Source organism: Thalassophryne amazonica, chromosome 13 (genome assembly GCF_902500255.1).
Source record: "Thalassophryne amazonica chromosome 13, fThaAma1.1, whole genome shotgun sequence".
Taxonomy (NCBI): domain Eukaryota; kingdom Metazoa; phylum Chordata; class Actinopteri; order Batrachoidiformes; family Batrachoididae; genus Thalassophryne; species Thalassophryne amazonica.
In genome coordinates, this window is record NC_047115.1 from 88,515,753 (window position 1) to 88,533,669 (window position 17,917).

At 41.5% G+C, this 17,917-nt stretch overlaps 1 protein-coding gene across 8 annotated transcripts in view; it reads left to right on the forward strand.

Annotated features, from left to right (window-relative positions):
• The first annotated feature begins 526 nt into the window (after positions 1-526).
• LOC117523659 (collagen alpha-1(XIII) chain-like) overlaps positions 527-17,917 on the forward strand; it is a 155,555-nt gene continuing 138,164 nt past the window's right edge. For 5 of the 8 annotated variants that reach the window (XR_004564570.1, XM_034185234.1, XM_034185235.1 and 2 more), the window contains exons 1-5: positions 528-590; positions 12,522-12,614; positions 14,866-14,907; positions 16,839-16,856; positions 17,236-17,262. The gene's annotated coding sequence lies outside the window, so the exon portion shown is untranslated. Of the gene's footprint in view, positions 591-12,521; positions 12,615-14,865; positions 14,908-16,838; positions 16,857-17,235; positions 17,263-17,917 lie in introns of all 8 variants that reach the window. The other 3 variants (XM_034185233.1, XM_034185232.1, XM_034185236.1) reach the window with 3 other exon arrangements.

The following is a 17,917-nucleotide window of genomic DNA, read 5'->3' on the forward strand; positions in this document are numbered from 1 at the left end:
AAATGATGAGATCCTTGGATTGCAGTTTTAATTGATTACTTAATAAATTACCAATCTTAACACCTATGTTAAAGGAGTATCCCACAGTAAGCCTTAAAGATGTTGCTGGTGTGGAAGATGAGTTTCAGTGTGGTGGACAGCCGGAAACACTGAGACACAAAAGCCGCACACTTGCCTACTTTTACTACATGTATTCCCCCCTACTTATACTTTACATACTGTATATATTTCCATAACAACAATATTATTTGGTTCCTTTCAACATGTTGAACATTCCAAAGCTCAAAGCTTAAAATGTGTTTTTAAGATGGAGTGTGCTTCTTTATTTTTGCACGATGACATCTCATGTTTGAGGTTACAGTTGAGGGAATAATATGTTTTTTTTTTTTTTGTTTTTTTTTTGCAAAGACTTTATGTGGAAATATGTATGGTATGCAAAAAGTAGGCGAGTTGCATGCAGCTGGTTGTACTTGGTGTAAGTGGTAAACTGTATCAGCGGGCTAACCTCGTCTCATACTTGTATGTGATAATGCTGGTCGTCTCAACAGAAGCGGCGTATTGTACAGCCCTGTGGTGGAAAGTTGGCCACAGTAAGTCTGTACTGTATTGTTGTACTCTCTTTGTGGCAAGACTGATGCCCACCTGATCTCTGCTGCAATCTAGGGGCCTGGCATGCTGTTACTGAGGGACCTTGATGTGACGTCAAAGTGAACACGGCTGATTCTCCATAAGACAGTTGGCCGTACTTCTCGAGTTGCAAATGGACTCTGACAGTGTTGAAGAAATCTGAATTTCACAGACTTGTGATGACAGTCATTTCAGTACCATGGAGCATCAATGAACCTCTGACCCATTCCAGGCTCATAGTTTGCTGTGCTGGTGCCTCTTTCATTTTTTTCCTTTGCCTTCAGATTACTTTACTTTTCGCTCACTTATTATGTTCTATTTCTCTTTTCCTCCATACCTCCCCATCCCTCATTGTTCTGGTTCTATCCTGTTTCCTTTCTCTGGCCTCCTGGTGCCCCGTGACCTTTTTGCACCGCTGACCACCTGTGCTTTGTGACCCCTCCCCCCATCCCCAACAGATGTTGCCCATCACCGTGCGCAACATGCCCTCAATAAGCCCTCTAATCTTAAAACGCCTCAAGGTACAATTCTCTGTGGCCCCGCCCCTTCAAGTCTTCACTGTGGATGCCAACCGCCGTCAACCACTGCCAAAGCACAGCCATGCTTCCTCCACTGTCATGCTGTCATTAACTTGTTTTTGTGGCTGCTTCTGCTCTTCAGTGTTAGGCCAATGGTCTGTCTGTGATCACGGCAGGAAGCAAATATAGGACAGAGCACTCCACCAGGGTTTAAAATACCTTCTCACAAATTTCAAAGTATTATTTGATGATGTACTGTGTCCACACCCCCATGTGAATCTCTTACAATCCACCAGGTCTCTTGATATTGACCTTTATATTACCATTTAACACGAACCATAGATGTATCGACAACTTATTTCCTTGAAATGAGTGTTAAAAATGAGATTGACTGTTCAAAGTCACCCAAGGTCAAAGGTCATGTGACCAAAGGTAAGCTGAATGATTTCATATTAAGGTGTAATAGTAGCCACAGGTGTTTGGTTAATCACTTCATGTCAAGGCTGCAGGCACAATGTGGCTGGACACAAATGCAGGACTCAGGGACACAGACGTGGTTGTAATAAAAAGGCTTTATCTTAAACCATTGCAGAGGTACGGTACACAGAATGGCAGGCAAGCAGGCGGAGGTACAAACAGACAAGTGGCAGAGGCATGGTCCAAACAACGAGCAGAGGTCAAATACACAATGTGACCAAGTACTGGGGCAAAGACAAAAGCGTAATCCAAAAATACAGAGCAAGGTCAAAATATCATGAGACAACAGGATGAGAACTAAGGCTGGAACGAGGATAACAAGATCACAACGAACTGGCAGGGAGTGGAGAAAGTGAAGGGTTTAAATAACACAGGTGATGTGATGAGTTCAACAACACACAGGTGTTAGAGAAGGTTCTGGAAGGAGGTGCGGTCTGGTGAATCAAAGAAGAGGGAAGAGACAAGAGGGAGTGAATGAGTGAAAAACAAATTAGACCAAAGCAAGAGGAGTATAAGACAGAAAAAAAACAATGGTAAAAATATACGTGGCCAAAAACCAATGACAATAAACAACAACAAATAATACAAAAGTGGCAACCTAGAAAATAGAGTGACAAGCCTAAAAAGAGGACAACAAGAAAATAAAAGACTATAACCAAAGCAAGAACATAACTCATCTTGACTGAAGAATAAATGTTACACAGATAATAAAAATAGCAAAATAAACTTTAGGCTGACCAGAAAATACATGATGAACAGAAAACAAAACCAGAGCCTCCAGTAAACAATTAATACAATACATGACAAAAAAAAAGAAGATAAACAATAACAGAGAACAACAGAAACAAAACCAGATAATAAAACAATAAAGATACAGTAGTGTTCAGAATAATAGTAGTGCTATGTGACTAAAAAGATTAATCCAGGTTTTGAGTATACGAGGGCTGTCCATAAAGTATAGGTCCTTTTATTTTTTCAAAAACTATATGGATTTCATTCATATGTTTTTATGTCAGACATGCTTGAACCCTCGTCGCATACGTGAGTTTTTCCACGCCTGTCGGTGACGTCATTCGCCTGTGAGCACTCCTTGTGGGAGGAGTCGTCCAGCCCCTCGTCGGAATTCCTTTGTCTGAGAAGTTGTGCTGAGAGCTGGCGCTTTGTTTGATCAAAATTTTTTCTAAACATGTGAGACACATCGAAGTGGACACGGTTCGAAAAATTAAGCTGGTTTTCGGTGAAAATTTTAACGGCTGATGAGAGATTTTGAGGTGATACTGTCGCTTTAAGGACTTCCCACGGAGCGAGACGTCGTGCAGCGCTCCCAGGCGCCGTCGTCAGCCTGCTTCAAGCTGAAAACCTCCACATTTCAGGCTCTATTGATCCAGGACGTCGTGAGAGAACAGAGAAGTTTCAGAAGAATTGGTTTCAGCATTTTATCCGGATATTCCACTGTTAAAGGAGATTTTTTTAATGAAAGACATGCGGATGGGTCCGCGCGTCGGGACGCAGCCGGTGCAGTGCGGCGGCACAGGAAAAACACCTCAGTTTTGATAACCATTTGTAAAATCCAGGCGGCTTTTGATGGCTTTCAGTGGAGTGAGTATATGATAAATTGTTTAACAGCTGGACATGTTCCAACTTGTCCTTAAGGCTTCCAACAGAGGTGTTTTCCTGTGGCTGAGCGTCGCTGCGGCTGCGAGCCGACGCTGCAATCCGCCCGCACGTCTTTCATTAAAAAAATCTCCTTTAACTGTGGAATATCCGGATAAAATGCTGAAACCGACTTCTTCTGAAACTTCTGTTCTCTCACGACGTCCTGGATCAATAGAGCCTGAAATGTGGAGGTTTTCAGCTTGAAACAGGCTGACGACGGCGCCTGGGAGCGCTGCACGACGTCTCGCTCCGTGGGAAGTCCTTAAAGCGACAGTATCACCTCAAAATCTCTCATCAGCTGTTAAAATTTTCACCGAAAACCAGCTTAATTTTTCAAACCGTGTCCACTTCGATGTGTCTCACAGGTTTAGAAAAAATTTGATCAAACAAAGCGCCAGTCTCTCAGCAACTTCTCAGACAAAGGAATTCCGACGAGGGGCTGGACGACTCCTCCCACAAGGAGTGCTCACAGGCGAATGACATCACCGACAGGCGTGGAAAAACTCACGCATGCGCACGAGGGTTCAAGCATGTCTGACGTAAAAACATATGAATGAAATCCATATAGTTTTTGAAAAAAAATAAAAAGGACCTATACTTTATTGACAGCCCTCGTATTTCTTATTGTTACATGGCAAGCATTCATGATATGCACACTCTTAAGACTATGAAATTGGGGCTATTAGTAAAAAAAAAAAAAAAAGTAGAAAAGGGGGTGTTCACAATATAGTAGCATCTGCTGTTGACGCTACAAACTCAAACTATTATGTTCAAACTGCTTTTTTTAGCAATCCTGTGAATCACTAAACTAGTATTAGTGTATAACCACAGTTTTTCATGATTTCTTCACATCTGCGAGGCATTCATTTTGTTGGTTTGAACCAAGATTTTGCTCATTTACTAGTGTGCTTGGGGTCATTGTCTTGTTGAAACACCCATTTCAGGGCATGTCCTCTTCAGCATAAGGCAACATGACCTTTTCAAGTATTTGACATATCCAAACTGATCCATGATACCTGGTATGTGATATATAGGCCCAACACCATAGTAGGAGAAACATGCCCATATCATGATGCTTGCACCAACCATGCTTCACTGTCTTCACTGTGAACTGTGGCTTGAATTCAGAGTTTGGGGGTTGTCTCACAAACTGTCTGCGGCCCTTGGACCCAAAAAGAACAATTTTACTCTCATCAGTCCACAAATATTCCTCCATTTCTCTTTAGGCCAATTGATGTGTTCTTTGGCAAATTGTAACCCCTTCTGTAAATCTTTTATTTAACAGAGGGACTTTGCGGGGGATTCTTGCAAATAAATTAGCTTCACACAGGCGTCTTCTAACTGTCACAGCACTTACAGGTAACCTCCAGACTGTCTTTGATCATCCTGGAGCTGATCAATGGGTGATCAATTCTTCTATCCATTTGATGGTTGTTTTCCATTTCCTTCCACGTGTCTCTGTTTTTTTTTGTCCATTTTAAAGCATTGAAGATCATTGTAGATGAACAGCCTATAATTTTTTGCACCTGCATATAAGTTTTTCACTCTTCAATGAACTTTTTAATCAAACTACGCTTTTCTTCTGAAGAATGTCTTGAACGTCCCATTTCCTCAGGCTTTCAAAGAGAAAAGCATGTTCAACAGGTGCTGGCTTCATCCTTAAATAGGGGACACCTGATTCACACCTGTTTGTTTCCACAAAACTGACGAACTCACTGACTGAATGCCACACTACTATTATTGTGAACACCCCCTTTTCTACTTTTTTTTTTACTAATAGCCCATTTTCGTAGCCTTAACAGTGTGCATATCATGATTGCTTGGTCTTGTTGGATTTGTGAGAATCTACTGAATCTACTGGTACCCTTGTTTCCCATGTAACAATAAGAAATATACTCAAAACCTGGATTCATCTTTTTAGTCACATAGCACTACTATTATTCTGAACACTACTGTAAATGAGAAACAAAATCAGAGAAAAACATAAGACAAATCAGTCAAAAACAAATGGGCAAAAAGAGGGTCAAAGGAGGAGAGACAGATACTGACGGGACAAAAACATAAAGCCAGCCAGGGCCAAGGGCAAAACCTGACACTTCATTGATTAGCATTCTAAGTATCCCATATACAACATCTAAAAACTGGCCCAAAATTTTCACTTGGTGTGTGACCTTGAATTTATTTTTCAAGTCACTTTCTCCTCTGCTGACCCTCAAATCTGAATGAAAGATGAAATCCTATGTTCACATAAAGACAAACACAAAGGAACAAAGACAATACCGTCTGAAGTAAAGTAAGACATAGGATACTTATACATAACTTCCTTAACAGAGATTAAAAGTAAGTTTGCGAGCAACTTTCTTGTGAATGTGATGTTAAGAGCAGTCATTCTAAAAATGTAAGGAGAAATATTTGCTGAAAAATCGCTGGGATTTTAGATTCATGTTGCAACTCTTGTCTTGTTAACAAGGAAAATACTACAGTGTGGGTGACCTGGTTTACTGTTTCGCCCTAGCTCACTGCCCCAATGTGCTTTTCAACCAATATTACTACACAGGAGTACAATTTGCACTTTTTTTGTTATGGGTTGAAGTCCGCATGGGATCGGACTGGTACAGGCTATGGACCCAAACACTGGGAGCAAAGAAATAGAGCTGGTTATCAATGAAAAGATATTTATTTACAAGAAGGAAATAATAATGCTGTGCTGGAGTGCCTGCAGAATGGAGAGTCAGCCCGCTTGTAGCAGTGGAAAATAGGGAGCTGCAGGTTCCCGAGGAAGTCCTGAAAGGGAACTGATATCCTGGAGTTTTGGATTCTGGAGCTGGGGCCAGGTGGGATGCACAAAGCTGAGAACAGGAACTAAGAGAACAGAGGAGAGAGATGGTGAGTGATTGCACTCATAACACTGAAGCCTCTATCAACAGACAGGTCACTGAATGCTTAAGACAGGAATGTTCACAGTTCTGAAAATAATGTACTCCATTTAGGAAATAAGGTTTGCTGTTTAGGAATCATTCACAGTTCATGACTTGTCTTCAGAGGTCAAGTGCTGCACGCCTTGTGACGCAGTTCCAATTAAGCAGAACTTGACTTTAGAAACGACTTGGAGACTTCTTAGTAGTTCAGTGTCAGAGTTCATACAATTCTTAGAAAAAAGTTCTTGGAAATAGTTCTTGGAACAGCTCTTGGATTCAGTTGTTAGTCATGGACAGTCACTGGCAGGAAGGTGTGAGAGCGGAATCCCGCAGAACATGAAGGAACTTAACTGGAGCATTGCAGAGCTATGAGCTCTGTGTAGAGAGCCAGAGAGTTCCAAAGTGATTGTTGTTGTGCAGGTAGCTGTGGAGCCAGGAGTTGATGTAGCGTGGAAGCCGCGCAGGATAGTGTCTGGAAACACCAGGGAAATCAACACGCTCTAATATGGAAATTAGAAAGACGAGGTCAAGGTCAGCAAATGATCATGGACAATCAGGCATGGTTCATAGTGTAGAATCTGGCAACGGATGAGTTGAAAGCCTGGGTTCATGTAACCCGCTGCTGATCAGCCACTCACATGCACGTCAGGTGTGTGGCAGAGACGAACAGCAGGTGTTCCTCAGCTCTGAGTGCACCATCTGGGGGAAACACAAACTACAAACAAGGATAAAAACAGACAGGACAGAGAGGCAGAACAAGGCAGCCAACAAGCATCTTATTTTTTTGGTATATTACTATAAGTTACACCATCTTATAAGTGGCAGGATCTCCCAAACTAGTAAAAAAAGAAAAAAAAATACTTATTCTCTGGAAAATATGACAACCCTCATCAATGTTTCAGCCTAAAAAAATGCATAAATTACAATTCACAATTTTAGTCCAATGTGCACAAGTTGCAGGTTTAGTGAAATTATTTTTATATTTGAGATCCATGCATTATTTCTCAAAAATAAATAAATTTAAGAAAATGCTAAAAAAAAAAAAAAATACTATATCACAGTGATGACAAAAATTAAAAATAAATAAATAAATAAATAAAATGATTGGATTCACCTTGGTATCCAGACCAGTCTATGTACCACACTACCACCACCTTTTGTCAAAATTGACCCTATTAGATTTTCCATAATCCTGGAGAAAATTAAACAGACATGGATAAAAGCATGAAACACAACCTCAAAATGTCATATTTTGGATGGGAAGCCTGCTGTTGTTGTCTTGACAAATCAGTGACCACCATATTTTTTGAGAGAGAGACCTTTTAAATGCTGACGTGGTGCTGCAGCCGTCACTTTATGGTGTGGACAGCGCTAAACAGAAGCCTGTGTGGAGGAGTCTGGTTAGGTTGTGTGGAACCACTCGGCCCGTTGGAATCTGTTGTGTTTATCACACGTGTAGAGTGTGGTCTGTCCCAGGATACCACACCTTGTTTGGAGATCAGAAAACCACATGTGGGATTAACATATGGACTTCATATTGGGTCTTTATCATAAATCAGATATCAGTCACTCAGTACTGCTCTGTGATGAGTTTTCCACTTGGCTAGACACAATTGTGAGTGAAATTCTCCATATTCCTTTCTGAAATTGCTTCAAGTTGCAGAATAGCACATTTTATCAGCTATTGGCTGCAGAAATGTAACAAGACATTGATTATATGTGGGCGCGTGGTACAGTGCAGTAAGAATGGATATGCTGTGGATGGATGGAATGTGGTCTGTGTATAAATGAAGCAGTGCCAGTACTCCCACAGTAACACAGTGATTACTGGGCGACTGAAGTCAGGCCAGCCTTTGTGTTATGGAGTCTGCTTAAATCAGACCACATGTGCAAATAAATTATGCACTGTGCTATAATGGGTCAAACGCTGTGCCAGGCCTTCCTCTTCTTCTACTTGATATAAATGTTCCACTCTAGGGTGTTTTGTGTATGATGATTGACCTACAGCAATCATAACGCTTCACGAGAACAAATTGATTTCACAGTGTGAGCTCAGTAGCCCAAATTATGTGAAAAAGGACATTCAGGATGTGTAGTAGCCAGACAGATTCAGTTTAGCCTTTGAAGTATATTTACTGTCACATCTGGTGCTCACGGTTAATTCTCAAAAGTGATTTTGTTTAGTCTTGACTTTTGCTGTGGGCTGATTTCCCAGGATGTGGGTGTCAGTCTGCAGGTAACTTCGCAGAGGTTAGGATACACTGAGCCTGCAGGAAGCACTACCACCACAAAGATATTTATTTGTGCTTCAATCATAAATGTATATATGCACATATCAGGTTTGGTGGTCAGGAATGGCAGGACACAAAGGCTAGGCAGTCCAAAAAACAGCAACAACAAACATCAGGCAATCGGCGTGGTTGAAAAAACAGGCAGGTGGTCAAAAAACACAATGAGGCAAGCAGGACTAGAAAAACACAGGATCACAGCTGGAAGGGACAGCACAAGGTGCATATCGATCTGGCAAGGAAACAGTGAACCAAATGAAGCTTATATACACCCAGGTGATGAGCTGCTGATTAGGAACAGGTTTGAGAGAAAGCACTAGAACAAAGTGTGGTCAGACAGAAAGAAATGCCCACTACCAAGCAACGGACAAGAGCGATAGCGACAGAAAACCCAAAGCAGGAAAACGACCAGCAAGAGAACACACAACCAAAGAAAACAGTCAAACAAAAATAACAAAACCAGAACACAATATACAAAGTCCAAACCCTGACAGCACAGAGACAATGTCAACTTGCACAGTGTTGAGATAGAACTTTAGTGGGATTCATCTTAAGCCAGCATTATGCTACAAAATATGCTGTTTCAGAAATAAACATATCAGCACAATGCAGCAGCATATTGCAGAAGACCCACAGAATAACAGTGTTTGTCTCTATTGTCACTGTGCATGGACCATCTGGTTCCAGTCAGAGCCCACGTCATAATTTGTTAATGACCATTTGCAACTGTAGGGAGACTCCTTATGTGAGTCTCCCTACATAACTGCTTGTTTGACACAATGTCATTCCAACTAGTCTAGGACCTAGCATAGGGCCCCTTCACACATAACAGGAAAGACACAGAAACCAGTATAAAATCTGTGAACCAAAAACGTAATGGGGAACAACAAAACATTTCACCTGCTGTTGGGAGGGACGCACGGTCAGACAAGCATACACGATGCCGCGGCATCGGTTTCGTGCTCGCTGGTGTTCGTGCAAACGAACACAGTGCAAGCACATGGAAAGTCATGCACACAGCAGTGAAGCAAACATTTAATAAAACACCACAATTTATAATACTTAATTTCTGTTATAAAGAGTGGATGTAGCCTCCACCTAGACGTACACCAGGAAGTAATGAAATGATGTGAATCACTGTCCTCCCTTTTATGTTTACATGAATTGCCTGATGCGCTCATCTCATGAAGACATCAGCCAGGCTCTCATTTCATAAAGAGCGGCTTCCCTGTTGTGAACACATCAGCCAGCATGGCGTGTCCACCGCGCAGCAATCCGCTGGTGACCGCGTTGCAAATATGATATGTGTTTTAATTATTACAATGTGGGGAATCCCGCAGTGACACGTGCCTCGCAGTGATTTTCAGCAAGTCACAATAGTGACCAGCAATGTGGTGCACTGATGCAGCGGCCAGCTGAAGCGAAATGTTTTAATTTATTCCCACGTGAGGACAGCAAGCTGATGTCGGCGCTCCATGTTGTAGTTATGCAATGTCATATTCCACTAGCCAATACACGTGTTCCCCAGCTGCGAGCACAGATATCTGAACAGCTGCAGGTCACAGGGGATATGCCCCCCTCCCCCCTTTGTCTGTGGACGTCGCTGCTGTGGGGAAAAAATAAAAACCATGCACCATAAAACAACACCGCAATTTATAATATTTAATTCCTCTTATCGAGCAGACAATATAACTTTGAACCTTCTTTTCCTCTGTATATGACCCATGGTCATATACGTACAGTCATGAAATGACATGAATGAAGCAGTGTGCGCTTATCATGTCCACATCTGCTGGCCACTTGTCCAGCCGGCCCTGCATGCATGTTCAGTGAGTGGCGTGCATGTCCAGCGAGCAGCGTGCCGATGGAGAGATACCGCATTATGTGGATCATAGCTCACGTGGGTGACATGACATTCAGATCACCAGCTGAGTGTTCAAATGATCAGACAGTCCTTTTCACATGGAGCAGCCTGCCGTGTGCGCACTGGGCGGCCACTCCAGCCCGTGGCAAAATGGATATATGTTTTATGTATTTCCACATGAGGACAGCAGGCATACACACGTGCCTCACAGTGTAGAGTTGTAATGTCATGTCATTCAAAACACGGTACGTGTTCTCCAGCTGTGACTCACGGGGCCTATCTGTTTGGAGACATGCCCACCTGTTCATTCAGCACACAGAACAAAGTGTCACTCTGTGTTTCTGTGTTCTGTGATCATTTATTTTAGTTATTTGTTATGTAATTTTGTATGCAGTTATTGTAGTAATTATTTATATACCTGTCCTGGTTGTGGTCTCTGTGTTTGCAGTGTAACACGTTGTGTGCACTGAGCTGTCATTTCCAGCTGTCAGTGAGTCACTGGCCGGCGATCAGCTGAGAGGTGCCTTGCTGTCCTGTGTGCGCTCAGACATGGCTGGCCAGTCCCCATGTGATCATGTCTGTACATACATATCAGCATTTCATGCAAGTGTGCCTCCCATCGCATGCCACATGTGTTGCGGGGGGGAGCGGAGGGCGTGACACGTGCAATACACACTCATGCCACATGTGTTGTGGGGAGCAGTGGGGAGGGAGCGACATGCACGATACACACACACACACACACACTGCATGTGTTGAGGGGGGAGCTGACACTCTGGCACGCCACGTGTGTTGCTTCCTAGCCATCTCTTGATCTCAGTGGCTGAGGACACAGAGACATGAGTGTAACTGCAGAGATAAATGAATGTCTCTACAAGTTTGATATTTCATCACATATAGATACACTTCACATAGCTGGGTCCAGGAAGCCATTAAAAGCCTGGATCTGTCTTAATCCAGGACAATCACAAACCCAGACACTCTGATTCATTGGTGGGCTCTTAGGAAGGAATGGTGGTAGTAGTAGTACTACTCCAATGTCTATACAAGTACACACTCTCTGCATATTTGTAACACAAAAAATAAAAATTAAATAAGATAAAAATTACATTCTTAATCGCAAAGTGATATCAAACCTGTATAACATGAAAACCACTTACATAAATACATAATCACTTTTTCAGACAGCTGGCTTCACACAAGTCCAGAGATGAACAACTGCATAACCCTTTGAGGTGGAGTGGTTTAGAGAAAGACAAAAAAACAAACAAACAACAAGAAATCCAGGCTGTAATAAATGTCTTCTGGCATACGCCGGCCTTTGCTTTCAGTGTGTTTTTGATGTTAAAAAATGTAAAAATGGTTGAGTGGTTTTTCAAGATACTAACATCTGGAACACAAGTTAAGTCATAATTCCTGCTACAATACTACCTTTTTTAAAAAAGAAAAATAATGGAGTAAATTCACAAAGAATCCCATGAAACAAAAACCCAGCAACATGGTTCTACAGGAACATTTAAAGCTGGACAATTGAGCACAAAATACTACAGTCGATGCATTAAATACAGGAGCTAATGACAAGGTGATTAGCCACAGATGTAAAGAGGATGCTGTGAGAAATGTGGAGCGTGATGCATTCAGGAACTGCAGCCCAGTGCAAACAGAGATTTGTTTTTATTGTCATTCAGTTAAAAAAAAATAAAAATCAGAGATGCTATCACAGAACAAAATATCGATACACTGCATGAATAGATGAAAACAGAATAAAAACACTGAATAAAAGTCCAATTAGTGTGATAGTGTTAGACAGGACATTCATCCATTCATTTTCTGTACCTGCTTATTCCAGTCAAGGGTCACAGACAGCTGGAGCCTATTTCAGTGGTCAAAGACAGGGCATTGTCAGAAATAATTTATGTGCATTGTGACAGCCTGGAAACATATGCAGTTATTGACTACATATTGTCTCTATGTTTATGTGGTGAGTCATTCCATGCTCTCCAAACAAAGGTAGATGGTGAGAAGAAGCATCTTCATAACCGCTTGCTTTTCAGCTAACACACCTCTCTGCTCCTCCGCTCCGATATTTGCAGTGTGGTGCAGTGTTGTATTGGCATGGACAGTGTGATGAGGCTTACTTCGCTGTGGTAGATTATAACTGATGGTCTCTCAGCAGGGCGAGCCTGGAGCACAAGGCCCCCCGGGACCTCCTGGTCCACCCGGACCACCAGGAAACCCAGGTCTGAGTGGAGCCAGCGGTCCACCGGTGAGTACATCTGCAGCAAGAAACCAGCACCAGCAGGCTGAAGTAAAATGGGCCTGGAAACAAACAAACAAACAAACAAAAATCATCCTAACCTACAATAAAATCAAGCCCTAAATATATCCCAGGGTAATAGTATACAAATAATGAATTATTTTGCCTTGTTGAATGGAACATTCCATCTTTCACCTCATGAAATATTCTTACCATTGATCGAATGAAAAAACATTCATTATTTCTTTTATATATAACAGCTAACAATTTATAAACAAGAGAAAGGGACTTACATTTTGGTGTGCCGTTCTGGTACTTTGACGTCAACAGGTTCCAAACAGTCAAAACAAATAGGAGTCCAATCCAAAACAAAATTTTTCTGTCTAATTGCAAAAACACTCAGATAGTTCAAAAACAATCCTGATGATGTAGTCCATAGCTGTCTCATGTTTTGACCCTGACCCTGCCCTGTGTCGTGTTTTAGTCCTTGTCTACATATACTTTCCTCTCTTTGTTCTGTTGTCTGGCCCTGGTCTTTCATTTTCTGCTTTTTCCATTTTAGTCATACTTTAGCCACATGGTGAGCTCTGTTCTAGTTTTGTTATAGTCTTTTATTTTCTTGTGGTCCTTCTTTTGGTTTGTCACCTTATTTCCTAGTTTGCCCCTTATGTTTTATTCACATGAATATTTGTTGGTCTTTAGGTGTTTTCTTTATTTTGGCACTCTTAGTCATTCACCATTGTTTTTTCTGTCACTGATCTCTCTTGCACCAGTTTTCCTCACCTTCTTTCCAATTCTGTCTGCTTTGCCTCACTGAACTCTCTTGCCTCCTGTTTTCCCTCTTCTTTGACCACACCCCTTTTCCCTGAATCTTCTCCACACCTGTGTATTGTTTTCTTGATTACTCACAGTCTATTTAAATCCTGTCTGCCCAATGTTCTCTGCCAGTTCATTGTTTCCAGCCTTGTGCGTAGCTCTCATTCTAGCCTGTTCCTGCTGCCATTGTTCTTGAGTCTGCCCGTGTTTGATCCCTGGTTCTCTTTTGACCTCGCCCTTTGCCTCACTGGCTTAGGCAAAGGGCGAGTGTGTTTGACCTCTGCTTGTTTTTGTGGACCACGTCTCAGCCTAACTCCTCCCTGTACCGCTGCCTCTGTGTTTGACATCTGCTTGTTTCAGGACCACAGCCTTGCCTCATGGTTGTTGGTACCTTTGCCTGTGTGTTTGATTTCCTGTGTATCAAACCTTGCACAGTTTTTTGATAAAGCATTTTTACCCTTATTATCTTGTCTTATTGGTTAGGACTATTGTCTTTTCCTGTCCAGCCTGGTCCATTCTGTGTGGAATTTGCATGTACTTCTGTGTTTGCGTGGGTTCCCTCCGGATGTTCTGGCTTCGTCCCACTTCCAAAGACATACAGGTTATGTTAATTATTGACTCTAAATTGACCATGGCTGTGAGTGAGAGGGTGAATGTGTTTGTCTACTGCCTTAGACTAGAGCAGTTTATGGATTAAGGACCTTGGCAATGGGCCCTTAGTAATTTCCCGATCTTAATTTTTTTCAGTTTTGTCTAATGGTTTGTTTATAACAGGTTGAGGCCCTTTCAAGCTTTCCCACACTGTGATGTGATGTGGTGTGCAATATTTCTTCTTCTACAACATTTCCCAAATCCTAGTCCTTAGGACCCAAAGTACTGCATGTTTCTCATCTACTCAGACCAGATCAACTCAGTCATGGTTTGAGCCAATCAGCAGGTGGGTGAATGATGGAACGCACCCTGTTGGCTTCATTATGTGCAGTTGGAGCAGGGAGAAATGAACAATTTTCAATACTTTTGGTCCCATGGACCATTTTTGGAAATGCTGCTCTACATCATTTTCCCATGTTTGCATGGGACACTTCAGTGGTCAGCCCCCCATGTGAATTGAATCTACCGACTAGTTGTTTGTAGCCATCTGCTGGAACATCAGGTGTGGCAATGTGTGCCACACCCACCAAACTCCCAAATTGTCAAGGATCGTGGTACAGTGCAGACAACAATCTCTCCCTACCTCCTGAAAGGAACCATCGATCAGCCACAGCCAGGTGAAAGTGGGTGTGACCTTGGTCTTTTTCAGTTGCTGGGGCCTCAACACTGCTGGATCATGTTCAGAGGCTCCACATGGTCATCGCTGATGTTCTTTCACAGTGCAAGTGAAACTCCCCACAAATACTGTAAACTACGTGGCTGTTTTACTGTTTGTGTACTGTTTTCCCTGTAGGGTAAACAAGGTGAACCCGGAAAACCAGGCAAAGACCCACAGGTGGGTTTTTCTTTAATCTTGTTTTTGCTGGTCGACTTTCCCCTCCTTCAAAAAAGCTTTGAGATGAAGGGATAAACAAGTTTTAATTTTGACATAGTGTTTTATGACAACAAATGTTTATGAACGTTACAGATCCAGAAGGTGTAGAATGTGTCTACTTTAGGGGTGCAATGGATCATGATGGTTCAGGTGGGATCATGGTTTTGAGTTATGGATCAGATCATTTTCAGAGCAGCAAGAGGAAACAAATATGACTTGAACTGAATGAAAACAAGAAGTCCAATGTTTAAATAATATTTTTAAATACATGCTTTACTGTTACACTAAATTGCACTGAAAACTGTACCAGTGACTATAAATAGCCTTTGTCAGTGTGTGGAAGCTGAAAGTCAACACACCTGTCCATCAGTAGTATCGTAGTAGTAAACTATTTGTGTGCTCAACACATGGCAGAAACTTTGTTCATCCTGCAGAAAAATAAGCAACACAGTAGGAATAGGAAAGCTAATTCAAGCTGTCCAGAACCGACCAAGGATGTACCATAGAACTGAATGGCACCACAGGTGATGTTAAAGAGAACATATGGGAAACAATAAAAGCAGAATGTGAGGTGAACATAGGTGATGAAGGTACGTGAGGTGAACATAGGTGAATACCCTGCTGTGCCTAAGAGTTGGTCTTGCAATTTTATTTCTAGTTATGTGAAATTTAAGGCTCACCAACATTCAAATGGAAAAAGACAACAGAAACGTTTGGTGTAATCAGGCCCCAAGGGTCACGGGAGGCTTACGCCTATCCCAGCAGTAATAGGGCGAGAGGCAAGGTACACCCTGGACAGGACACCAGACTGTCGCAGGGCCACATATAGACAGACTGATTTACCATTTAAACTGACCAATTGAGATGCAACAACACAATAAATCAATAACAGTAACAACACTGTTAAACTAATAGGAACCACAATAATATTTAAAACCTCAAAACCCTGAACTCCCATGGTGCATTGCAGCACAGTGTCCATTGTTTACTAGTTAGCTAAAATGGCTAATTTCTCCAAAAAATATTTGGCCTATCAACTTTCTGTTTTTGCAGTGTTCATCCTTGACCCAAAATACGTAAGCATGCCAAGTGGCAAATCTCAGCTCTCCCTGCTTGTTGCATGATTGAAGCCATGCACATGCACACAGAGGCCACTTGGCTATTATAATGTAGATAATAATAATAATAACATATATAGCACTTTTTGGAAAAAAAAAAATGCTTGAGTCCCCTGAGTAGGCAAACCACTTAGAAAAGTCCTGTCTTCTTCCTGGGCTCAAATGGTAAATTAAATGGTAAATGGGCTGCATGTATATAGCGCTTTCCCATCTGCATCAGATACTCAAAGCACTTTACAATATGCCTCACATTCACCCCAATGTCACGAGAGGGCTCAGTGGTCTCAGAGCCCTCTCCTCAGACAGCATAGGGAAAGCGCAGCACACATTCACTTATCTGAATGATCTCAGTAAGATCAGTCAAGACATTCTGTCCTCAGTTCTTGATATTTCAGAGTAATTACACTCATGTCTGGACCAGGTATGTGTTGGGCCTGCACCAAACTGCCTTGAGGTGAGCACAAAGTGGCAGAATCTTTCAGCTTTTAACACACTCTGTTCACAACAACGCACAAATGATTTGATTTCACGACAACTCTGCATTGAGATTCATGCAATCATTACTTTAAACACAATTAACTGCGACAGTGAATCTGTATTTCACACTGATATGTAGACCCTGATGGTAATCATATGCATGCTGATCCGTGGAGGACTGAATGGGATCAGCAAAGATCCTTTCAGCACTGGGAGATTGTACTTCATAGCCATGTGAGTGCAGTGTGCTGCTTTATTATTATGTCAGTAACCTTTGTCTCATTTGTGTTTTTTCAGCTTTTACCAGGACTAAAGGTAATTACAGTTCTTTTCTTCTAAAAACACCTTCATTGCAACTTTTGACGACATTACATCGTTGTGGTCTCTTTTGATGATTTATGGTTTTTTGTTAAAGTGTTGTTTTGGTTGGCCTGAAGTTGAGAACTGTACTTCTGTATCTTTGGGGAAAGGAGCACACTCATATTTTAATTACTGAGAAATGGAAGTTTTGGTGGGTCATAAAACCTTCAGAGCTGTAACTGACTCATGGAAAACGATGAGAAACAGAGATGGATGTTTTTCTTACGAAAACCTCTCAGCCGCCTGCTTTCTGTTCTGTTCAGACAACGCTGTGGCTGCATGTGCACACACGGAATATGATAAATAAAAGGAGTACTATGCTTTATCTTTTCAGGGTGAACCAGGTGTGCCAGGAGAAAAGGTAACCTTGCTTATTTAACAGAAATTCTGAAAAAAAGAGAAAGCTTAATGAATGGCTTGAAAATCAACGTGAGTTTTTTTTAATCCATAAAGACTGATACAGTGAAAATGATGAGTGGAGAATTTAAAAATCAGTAACGACTGACTCGGTGAAAAGACGACAGGTTGAGCTTTAAAAAATCAGTAAAGACGAATACAGTGAAACAGATGACAGGTTGATTTAAAAAAATCAGTAACAACTCAGTGAAAAGACGACAGGTTGATTTTTAAAAAATCAGTAACAACTGACTCAGTGAAAAGACAGGTTGATTTTTAAAAAATCAGTAACAACTGACTCAGTGAAAAGACAGGTTGATTTTAAAAAAATCAGTAACAACTGACTCAGTGAAAAGACAGGTTGATTTTAAAAAAATCAGTAACAACTGACTCAGTGAAAAGACAGGTTGATTTGAAAAAAATCAGTAACAACTGACTCAGTGAAAAGACAGGTTGATTTGAAAAAAATCAGTAACAACTGACTCAGTGAAAAGACAGGTGGATTTTGAAAAAAATCAGTAACAACTGACTCAGTGAAAAGACAGGTTGATTTTTAAAAAATCAGTAACAACTGACTCAGTGAAAAGACAGGTTGATTTTTAAAAAATCAGTAACAACTG